Below are 12,503 nucleotides of genomic sequence, written 5' to 3'. Positions count from 1 at the left end.
TCATTATTTCTTAACCTACAATTCTTTAATTAGAGGCATCTTTTTAACGTCAACTGTTCTTCTTGGATGCAGAAGGATAAAATTCTAAAATCACATGGAATCTACTTTGTTTATTTTACATAGAAATGCCTGATTTTGCTGTATATTTATGTGGTTTCTTGTCCTATTCTAGCTCATGTCATTATTCACAATAATCATTAATAAATGAAAGAACTGTTTTTGTGTAGCTTTCAGCAATGAGCTCAATGTAAAAATCACAGATTGGTTCTTTCATTTATGAACCTTATATGCCAAGAATAGATTCAAACTCCGCAAAGATTGTTTTCATCTTATTAAAAACCATCAGAGAGCTGTGATAGTATTTGCTTATTCAATATTTCATGATATTAATGCTACATAGAATTCAATAATGCCATTTGATAAATTTTATTATAATATTTAAATTGCTCTTTTAATAACACTTGCATTACAATAAACATTTCTCAGCCATTTTGCCTTTGATCTATTTTGCTAATTGGACAATAAAGTGAAACAATAAAATGCAAATTCAACAAATACCTTGTCCATAAACACAAAATATAGTAAACAAAATGAACCACTCATGATGGAAAAGAAGAATTAACCCAAGCATTCATTATATTTCATGTATTTCATGTTCCCTCAGAATACCATCAGACTATCTGAGAACCACTGGGTAAACCAACAGTGACTGTCAATAAAATATGTTGGTGCTCCCTTTAGTATGTAAGACCAGATGAATTTATTGCTGTGTTCATCAAAACATGGAATATCTTTGGGTAAACTTTCAGTTAACTTCTCTTTCGTTGGTTTTCTCCATTACCATAGAAATCTAAGCCTTTGTACTTAAAAAATGAATCTAGTTTGTCCTTCAATAGCCTTATATCTTGTGTCCAATGGAGCAGCTTGAAGCTTTCATAGATGGAAGTTGTAATGAATAGAAAGTAAGATCCAGATCCAGGATCTCCAATACAGTAGACACTGTTCAATCACAACTTCTTCACAGTTTATTAGACTAGTGCTTCTTAAAGACTAGTGAGCATACCAATAGCCTTTCAAAATGTATAATTTATATAATGGGGCCTGAGATTCATATTTCTAACTAGTCTTCATGCATAGAAGATATCAATAAAAACAGGTAGATTTATATTTACATACACATATATCTGTGTTCACTGATATGGTTGTCATTTTTTACCTTCTGATCTCCCATAGCCTTCTCTTATACTTCCACTATCACTCCTTCTTCACAAATTTTCTCAAGCATGGAATTTTTAAAATTTTAACTCACAAACATCCTGATGTGATTACACAAAAATAATTTTTCATATTACTTTGATTATTTCTAAATTTTCTTTCTTTTTTTTCTAATGTATGTTGTCATTGCTGGTAGGTTTCACAATTTTTTCTTTCTGATTTATTTAGAATTACATAGTTTATGAAAACTGAAATTATGGTAGATGACAAAATTTTATACAAATCCAATAAAAAACTTTATTGTAGTCTAATTGCATAACAATTCCTGTAATGACAGAATTTCACAAGTAGTTCTATTGTTTGTTGGAATATTGATGGCAATTTTGAATATTGTTGCATAAAATGTAGACAGGAGCAGTGTGTAGAGATGAAAACAAAAACCTTTTTAACAAATCTTAAGGGAAAAAACCTTCAAACAATGATTTGGAGTCCAGATATCTAAATAATAACACATCAAAGGGATCATAAAAACTATAATATTTATGTGTCATAAAGATACAATTGTTTTCAGTATTTGCATTTGCAAATTTCAACAACACAGATAACATGTATATGTAAATATAAATCTACCTGTTTTTATTGGCATATATATGATTATAGTTTGGACCAGTGTGGTAGCAGTAGAAATTCTAGAAATTTTTAGGTTTGGCAAACATTTCGGGGTTGGAAGTGGCCAGAATTTCTTATGTATTGGATATGTGCTTTAAGACAAAGAAACCTAAGACTTTTTTGCTTAAAACCTGAGTTCAGGGATTACCAATTTATTGCAATGAGAAACAATGGGGGAAATGTGATTTAAGATGGTGTTTCCATTAAATATTTGTACAAAATTCGAAAATACTTCATGATTCTTTTTTTCTTGTATAGGGATTTAAGGCTGGGAATTGTTTATAAAGGCATTGGAAGCACAAATTCATACGGTAGTAAGTAAGGGTAATGTTTTTTAATGCTGTTGCCAAAATATCTCCAGCTTCCTGATGATTTTTGAGGTTTGTGTGGCAAAGTGACTTTTATTTTTGGCTACTGAGAAGCAAAAAATATTCTAGGAGCTTCTTTACCCCTGCCATGGCAGTTAGCAATGTTCCAGATGGTAGATAGTCTATGATTTTGCATATCTGGGTCCAGCTGACATGGAACAGAATCTCCAAATTATCCAGTGGTAGACATGTAGTCAGAGTAATAAATTAGCCAGTGTAATTTTTTTTAGCTGTTTATTATAGCAGTTTAAGTTATCACTTCCCAACCAATAATTTATAACTACTCAAATATAAGTTACTTCAATGAGTTGGAAAAATGGCTCAGTTTTCCTTTCTTTCTGCATTCAAATCCTTTGTCCATGCATTCCATTGGAAGGATGTAATGAAGAAGCCAGCTAGCAAGGCAGATTGGGAAATATAATTTATGTTTTCTAAATTGAAAGTAGGAATGAGGTATGAAATGGGTGGGTGTAGAGCAGAGGGAGAAGACAATATTTGGCACTATTTACTATTTGGTTGCTCAGCAAAAGACAGTTACAATATTTCTTCCTAAAAGGATGGAACTATCCTAGTTTCATTCTTTCAAAAAAGGAAGACCAAAGTCATCAGTCACTGCATCTGTCTCTGACTAACATCAATTTCTCTTCTCATTTATTTTCCACTGATAAGGATGTCATCACTTTTTTTCAAGCCCAATTATGCTAGATAACTAATCCCACAAGTTCTCTTTCCTCAGAGACCTTCTGGCTCAGTAGTTTATCAGTCTTCAATCATGCAAGCAGAAACTACTCAAGGAATTTAAATGGTGATAATTTAGAGAATTTGTATTTCAAAAGCATGATTAAAGAACTATAGGAGGAGAAAAAGGATAGGTGAGATTACCAAATAACAAATAACTGCAGGACATCACTGTTCCTCTTAGGGGCAGAGAAAGATGCATGGGGGGAAAGATGTTGTTAGTCTAAACCTGGGATTGCTCTCCAAGTGAGGCTTCTGCTGCTGTCTTTCGAAATGGCTAAGCAGGAAGCCAGGGGGTTGCCAACACTTACTCATTCTTGCTGCAGCTGCTACTGCTGCTATAAGGGCTGCTGCTGTCTCCACCGTTTCTTCTGCACAACCGCATTACAAGATTTTCTCAATAATGCCATCTCCACCAATAATACTGGGACAACCATTGCCGGAGACATACACAGAAGCGTTAAAAATATTTTATAATTTGGAAGCCATCTGGCAAGAGGGTCTGTGAAATATAGTTTGTATCATCCCAGGTGGGGATGGTGAGTGATTTAGGTGGGTTCCTAGGATACTAACTGGTATCAGACACCCTTGTACAGAAAAAGACAGTAAAGAGAATAGCTTAAGGCATGCCACATTTGAGATGTGGGGTGTATATAAAGGCCTAAGATTCAGGAGGAAGTTCTGGAAAGGAGATAAAATTCTGGAATTATTTCTCTGTGGGTGGCCTAATCACTTGGATATGATCACCCAGAGAATGACTATTAACAGAAGAAAATTCATGGTAACTCACAATCCTAGGTTACCATTTGAAATGCATATCAGCAAGAAGAAAAAGATCCATCAAGGGAGATTAGGAAGGACTGAGAAGAAAATAAGCTCTCGTTATGGCAAAATTTAATGAAAGCAGGGTTTCAGAAATAAGAGAACAATCATGTCATGCTGTTAATCAGTCAAATAATATGATATCTGAGAACTTAACCATGGTTTGAACAATGTGGACATCATCAGTGGCCTTGATGGTAGCTGCTGCTGTGAAATGCGGGGGACAATGGAATGAGATATAAGGCGACTAGGATATGAAATGATGACTCTGAATGCATGCAGTAGTTAAGTAACTTCCCTTGAAGTGAGAAAAGTGCTATGAAAGCTGGAGAAGGATAAAGAATCAAGGAAAAAAAAATTTCTGGATTTTTAAGCTGGGAATAAGATTTGTGTGGTGATGAAGATGAAACAGTATAAAGGAAAAATTAATGTTTCAGAAGGGAGAGAAGAAAATTGTAGAAGGAATGTCCTTGATTTGGTAACATGGTGTGAAAACTATTACATAGGGAGAAGGGAACATCTTGTATAGGAATAATGATATTTTATCTATGTATTTCAGCAGAAAGAAGCTGAAAGCAAATTTATTCCAATATTAGATATGTATATGTAGTACTAGGAAGATGTAGAAGTTATCTTATGATTAATATGTTTTTCTTAGGTAAGGGAGAAAATGAGTGAAAGAGAAAAGAATACCCTGATATTCCGAAACAGCCAATACTAAAATCAAGGGCTCAGAGTTGTTAAAGTCTGGCCTGGCACTCAGGGTTAGGTTAAGATGTTCTCTTAATAAACACAAACAATTTTACAAGGCAACATTAGGAAAGGTAACTCTGGTGATGGAATTTTCTCTACCTCGATGGCATGGAAGTTACACAGCTGTATTCAATTACCAAAATTCATCAAACTTTACACTTAAAATGAGTGGTTTTCATTGCATGTAAATTATACATTAAAAAAGAAAAAAAAGGAAGTTAAAAAAGAATTGAGTCTTTAGGTATATTTCTGAGAACATAAATCAAGATAATTAGCATTGGGTGGGGGGATCAGGTGAGCAGTTCAAAAGAAAATCAATTATTACTCCAAAGTAATATTTCACTGTCATTCCCTTCAGTATATAATACTGGGTGGTCTTAGTTGTGTAATGAAAATCTCAGAACTTAGAGCTATGCACACATCTATGCAGTAAGTTCCAATTAATGTCGAAGGCTTAATTCCTTGAAAATAATAAAAATGTCTATTACGTGGGCATTTAAAATTGAGATTTTTAAAATTATGTGGATGCTAGCTCAAAACTGGCCAAACCTTAACCTGGTGAGGTTATCAAGGAAATGCCATTTCCAGTAGCCATATTGTAAACTTTTTCTGATGTCGGGTTTTATGCCAGTAAACATGCCAGTAAACATATTATTTCCACAACTACAGTTATTAACAATTATTCTAAATTATTAAAGGATATTTTTGAGGAAAAAGAAAGTATTCTGTGAGGAAGTGAGTGTAAAACATGAAAACAAAGATCACCTCATAATCTTGTCTAAGGAAAGATCTAGATTTAGTAATCTAAAAAAATTTAGGTTACTGTGAAAAGTATAAGAACATCATACAACTCATGATTGCTGGCTGCAGAGCACTCACATACCAAGAGAAATTGGCTGAAGTGAAGGTGGATTTTGGAAGTTGGATATTTTACAAAATAACCAATGAAATCATCACCTAAGGAGAATAGGATTATTAATTAACTTCAGTCCTAGAAAGAATAAGTTTTAAATATTGTAGGTAGTGCTCTAAGGGTAGGATAATTGAAATTGAGATTTGTGATGTGCTGCATTTATTATAATGACAAGTTTAAGAATATAATCTTAGGAGTGTAACATGGAGGAAAATTCAATGAAAGTGAAGACAAGGAACCAAACAGACACGATGCTAGGTGACTATTCAAATGTTAATGCAACTTTGAAAAATGCGGACTGGGACAATGATAGAGTAAATATCAATAGGGTAGATACAAAAATTGTCCCTGAAAAAGGAAAACTGACCAGACACTATAAAGAGTGATGACAGAGGTGCAGTCTGACAACATGAATCCTAAAGGAGTTGATTGTGTGTGTGTGTGTGTGTGTGTGTTTGTGTGTGTGTGTGTGTAGGGAGGACAGATTTATGGTAGTATGACAATAGTAATTAAGAGTAAAAAAAAAAAAATACTCTAAAGGGGAAGAGTAACTGCAAAGACTGTGTAGAAAGCAGTGACCTTAGAAGACAGTCAAGGTGAAATTAGAGGCAGAGGGTAAAGGAATGGTTCTGAGAGAATTTTGAGGATACAGGACGTGACATACCATGATGATAGTCCAGGAATTTTAGGGACATTAAAAAAGGATTTATGGGTTGGGAATGAAATGGGATATAAGCCAGATTCGGGGGTATACAAAAATAATGTAAGGATTAGAATCTAATTAGTACAGAAAGAAAGACAGATTTCTGTTGATGATTAAAACAACAATCATGATAAAACAAGTCCAGATGACCCCTACATGAAGAGATAACCAATTCTCAGTGAAGCCTCTTACTGGAACTTATACCCTCAGAATTTTGAGGTGATGTGGTAAAAATGGGAAGGGAGAAGAAAGATGTTATTTTTTTCCTTTTTGTTTTTTAAGGAAGAGCAAAGTTTTGATGTTATAAGGAATATGCCTTTAATCTCTCTTGAGAGTTAACCCTATACATAAACAATTATTCATTTTATTTGTCAAAAATGCTAGGAAACTCCTACTATCATCAGGAAACTGTTAAAGCAAAGGAAATCTGAAATAGACTCATACAGGTAGACACTATGGTATAAATTTCAAGCCAAGACAGATCATAATTTTTCTTCACAAATTAGCCCTTTCAGAGAAATCTGTTAGGACAAATAAATTCATACAATAAAACATAAGGACATGAAAATACTAAAAAGCTATATTGCATATAACTTTTAAAACAAATGCACAGTCTGCCTAAAAACTATTTAATTTTATGTGTGTTTATATTAGATTAGCCATGAAGCTTTAACATATAATGAAGTTATCTCACTGCCTGAGTTTGCAAAAATTCATTTTAATGTTTTTTTAAATAAGTTTCAGACAACTTCTAAAACATGCCCATACAAAAGCAGTTAGAGGAAACCATTAGATAGTTGCTTAAAGCCTAACTTAACTAAAATAATCCAGGCAGTTTTCCCTATTTAGAAGAGGACATTTAGTAAAGCAATTTTTCAACAGCTGCTACAAATTCATTCCTCTTATGAGAATGTGTGTGTGTATGTGTGCACACATCCATGTGCATGAATGCACATGGATGTGTGGAGATAATGGTGTTAACTAAAGCTTAAAATATGGTTATTCATATTTCTTGACACTATAAGATACATTTCCTAGAAGCTAATCCCTTATTCATAGTAGCTGATATACCTTAATGATACTGATACAGAGAAGAGAGGTTACATGAGGCAGAAATAGATTAAATGACCTGCTCTATAATATTGGAAATGATCCCTGCTACCTAGTAGAGTAAGCTTCCCTCCCATCTCCTGCAATAATTTTCCTTCTTTCTTATATAATAGTGTACCATGAAGTGACTTCCAAGAATATGTCACAGGTTCAATCAATTTGGATTGACACAACACTATTCTCATAAGCCTTCAAACATATTCAGGAATGATTAAAAAGCACAGCATTGCCCACTGACTGTTGGGGTGACATGTACATGTTGGAGAAGACAGCCCTATTGAGCAGTTATCAATTACAGAAGTGTATGAAAATAATAACTTCTCCATTTTTTTTTAAGATTTTATTTATTTATATGACAGACAGAGATCACAAGTAGGCAGAGAGGCAGGCAGAGAGAGAGGAAGGGAAGCAGGCTCCCCGCTGAGCAGAGAGCCTGATGTGGGGCTCGATCCCAGGACCCTGGGATCATGACCTGAGCCAAAGGCAGAGGCTTTAACCCACTGAGCCACCCAGGTGCCCCAAACTTCTCCATTTTTGAGGATATTTTAAGTGGGGTGTTAAATCTGATATGCTTTTATCATAGGTGTAATTTCCTCTATAAGCTCAAATGAAAAGGTATGAGACAGTGCCAGATCAAATTGACATATTTGCTATCTGATGTGTCCAGTGATTTTTAATTAAAGTGTGTTTTGATTTGAGGAAATTAATTTTATACCCTTCACAATACCAAATGACAGATTAGCAGAGCTAAGAAATCATTAGCTGGCTTACTGAGACAACTGTTAATCCATTATAATTACTTACATCAACTTTTATCTTTATATAACCTTATACTTAAAGACACACCTGAATTGTTCTTGATGGAGAAAGTTAATACTGAGTTAAACTAATTTTAAAATACTGATAATATACCCAGAATAACACTGTCAGGCTGCTTCATATGTAAAATGTTTCCTTTGTTTTCTTTCAATCTGAAAAAAATAATAACAAACCAAAGAAACAACGAAAGCCCCCCCCTCCCCAACTCATTGGGTAGCTTCCCGGTAACAATTTCTAGAGGAAAAAGAGACTTTATCTAAATGGGACATGTGGCATGGATTCACTCAACTAAAATAACTAAGAGTACTAGATATGCATCCCTATTTCATAATTGAAATATGCAACAAAGTGCCAAAAGTAAATTACTCATTACTAAGATATGCTCTAAAATTTTATTTACAGCAGAAACTATTTGTCTAACTCCTAAATATGACACATATACAGATTCAATGGGAAGGGGACAGTGTGTGATTACATTTTATTCACCAAGTTTAAGAATAACATAAAAGAATTATAACTGGAGGGTTAATATTGAGGTTTATAACTTTTTTCACTTATACTTTATTTTAGAATAATTTTACTCTCCAATAAATAACAAAATACTATCAGGGGTTAAATAAAAAAAAAATAAAAACATCCTTTATAACCATTTTATGTGCCTCGAAGAAGAGTGTAAGAAAAATCCTACTTCCCCAGAGGCATTTGGCAAACTTCTTTTCCAATCTCACTTAGCAAAAAAATTACTCCCTGCCATCTCTGAACTGGTGTATGTTCCAAGAGATGGCTTGTGCTTGATAACTAGGACAAAGTTCCTATAAGAGTCAGTGTCAGGTAGAGATGGGTTTGCCATCACACCAATAAGTTCCACACCTTAACTCAGTGGTTGTCAATATCCCATTAGTATTTGGGCTACAAATGGAAAGAATGTATCCCAGACCATCTATCCCAAAATCATCATTCATTCTTAAAAAATGAATAAACTGAGTATCAAGGTAATTCAGTGGCTTTGCCAAGCTGATATATTTTGTCTTATAAATCTGAAGGGAACTAAGTTATGTAAAATACCTTGGCATAAGCACAGATCATGTGTCTCCCTCATCTCAGTACCACTGCTACTCAAGTCTAGGGAAAGCAGTACATACATAGAGGTTATGACTCACTTTTTCCTGAATCCTGTACAAGGCAGGATATTTCTTAAAGAAGTATACTAATGTCTCTTAAGACCTTAAAATTTTTAATTTTAAAACAAGTTATTAGAAAAAAATTAAAATTAGTTACATATTGGCATGCACATAAGGCTTAAATCTATCAATGAGAGACGTGTCAAGGGCAAGACAAAACTCAGGGCAGTTTGTCTTGGGCCTTCTATGTTACTTGTCAATGTTCATTTCTTCTCCTATCTTTTTCTGCTGTCAGTGGTATTTCTGCTCCATCCTGTGTACTTGAATCCTTCCTCAACTTATCAATGACTCCAATATTATCTTTTATTTCTCCTCTTGTATGTTTGGGCTCAAATATAAACAAGTCCGAAGAAAATTTTATTTAATATAGGTTCTTCCATAATTGCCTTTATAAGTCTATAAATTAATTTCTAATTTGTACCAGCTGTCTGCTTATAAAACTACCAATTTTCACTTAAGTCTGAATAGATGTAGAAATTTAAGTTTTTTTTTTTTTAAGATTTTACTTATTTATTTGACAGAGAGAGATCACAAGTAGGCAGAGAGGAAGGCAGAGAGAGAGGGGGGGAAGCAAACTCCCAGTTGAGCAGAGAGCCCAACGTGGGGCTCCATCCCAGGACCCTGGGATCATGACCCGAGTCGAAGGCAGAGACTTAACCCACTGAACCACCCAGGTGCCCCTTAAGTGTTTTTTAAAATAAATTTAAGTTACATTTAAGTTGTTTTTACCTCCTTGGAATTCCATATTCCTACCAAAAAATTAGAAGTAGCTGGAGGAAGATGGCAGTGTAGGAGGAGCCTGAGCTCAATTCATTCCACAGACACACCAAGATAATAGCTACTTATGTATAACTAACTCAGAAAATGACCTGAAGACTGGAAGAATAGACCATCTATAGTTAATTGTAGAGGAGGTCACATTATGAAGGGTATGAGGGGCAGAGAGACATGGGAACCAAATTTCTGGCAAGACTGATCACAAATGGGAGGGATATCACAAGCATGGAGAAGCAAGAGGATCAGAGCCCCCACTAGGCACTCTAGGCACTGAAGACCGGTACTAAAATGAGTCCCCACAACATCTGGCCTTGAAAACCTGTGGGACTTAACTTTGGAAGCTTTTAAAATCACCAGGGCTTAACTTTAGGTACTTTAAAAATCAGCAGGTCAAACCCCAGAAGAGCTGTATGGAGATAGGAAATTGAGTGCAGCCCTTAAAGTGTCAGCATAATAAATAACTTGTCCTGAGACACAGCACTGAAGTAGGTGTTTAAAAAGCACCTGGGTGGCGGGGAAGCACCTGGAGTATACTTGAAAACTTTTTTTTACTAATCTCAGAACATATGATAGGCAGGGATCTTCAGGAGCATTCTCCAAGAACAAGAGTGCTGGCAGGTGCCATTTCTCTTCCCTTCCCCCAGCCTAGGTAGCCAGACACTTACAGGAACGAGCACTAACACTCTCCACTTAACTAGTTAGCACTACTTGCCCCACCCTCATATTCCCCTGCCAACTGGCTCCATCCAAGCCTGCAGACTCAGTAGGCATACCCCTAAAGTGGCTCCTTCCTCATCACCTCCTGTAAGCAGCCCAGAAAAGAACTGATGCCACTCCAAAATGACTTCTGCCCTGGGGAGAGGGGATGATAATCCCACATGTAAGCATGCCTGCAGTGCCAGCTGGATAAATCTTGTAGCTGATAAATCTTGTACCTGACTATATAGGAAGATAAACCTACCATTTGGCGCACCCACTGCTGTGGCAGACAGACAAAGGACAGTTAGTGTAACTGTTGAACCCAACCACATACAAGCCTGTCATACCCAAAAATAAGTCCCTCAACAGTGCAGAGATGAAACACTGCCCAGTGTACCCACAATATCCAAAACAAGTCATAGGAGATGAATGGGTTGAAGGCAAACTTAGATCAGCAACAACAGCAAGGCACCTACAGTGCATATAGTAGATCCATCTGGAGAACTTGGTTCCAGTGACTAAGGAGCATTGTACTCTAGAGGACAAGAGGAGCTCTTTTATACAAGGCCACTTCTTTCAAGACCAGGAACTGCAGCTGATTTCCCTAATATGTAGAAACAAACACAAAGAGTTAGACAAAATAAAGAGGCAGAGGAATATGTCCCAAATGAAGGAACTGGAAAATCACAGCAGAAGAGCTAAATGAATGGAGATAAGCAATATGTCTTATAAAGAATTCAAAATAGTGGTCATAAAGATACTCATTGGACTTCAGAAAAGAGTGGATGAGCTCAGGGAGAACTTTAACAAAGAGAAAGAAAACATTTTTTTAAAAAACCAATCAGATGAAGAATTCAGTATCTGAAATTAAAAAAATACACTAGTGGGAATCCACAGCAGAATAGAGTATGTAGAACATATTAATGATAGGAAAGACAGGGTAATGGAAAGCAACCAAGCTGAACAACAAAAAGGAAATTAAAAGTGGGAATAAGAGAACTCAGCAACATCATCAAGCATAATAACATTTACATTATGAGGATCACAGAAAGACAAGAAAAAGAGAGAAGGGGCTAAAAATGTTATCTAAAGAAATAATAGCTGCAAACTTCCCTAATTTAGGGAAGGAAACAAACAGCTAGGTCCAGGAATCACTGAGAGCTCCTAGCAAAATTGAGACAAGGAGGTCCCTATCAAAACAATAATAATTAAAATGGCAAAAATAATAATAGAATTTTAAAAGCAGCAAGAGAAAAGCAAACAGTTATATGTAAGGGAAACCCCATAAGACTATTATAGCTTACTTTTCAGCAGAAACTTTGAAGGCCAGAAGAGAGTGACATGATACATTCAAGTTGCTGAAAGGAAAAAGCTATAACTAAGCATATCTTACCTGGCAAGGTTAACATTCAGAATAGAAGAAGAGATAGAGTTTCCCAGACAAAATTAAAGGAGTTCATCATTGCTAAACCAGCCTTACAAGAAAGGTTAAAAAGAATTCTTTGAGTCAAAATAAAATGCCGTAGCTAGAAGTAAAACAAAAAATATAGAAGGAAAAATATCACAGGTAAATACAAACATATAATAAAGGTAGTCAATAAATCACTTAGAAAACCACCAAGGAAATTAAAATATAGGGATGGAATCAATTATATCTATAAAAATCATTCAAGGGATACACAAAATAAAAATATATAAAATACAATGTCATACAAATAAAATGTGAGAGAGGGATA

Source organism: Martes martes (assembly GCF_963455335.1).
Source record: "Martes martes genome assembly, chromosome: 5".
NCBI classification, from domain to species: domain Eukaryota; kingdom Metazoa; phylum Chordata; class Mammalia; order Carnivora; family Mustelidae; genus Martes; species Martes martes.
Note: the sequence above shows the minus strand (reverse complement) of the source record.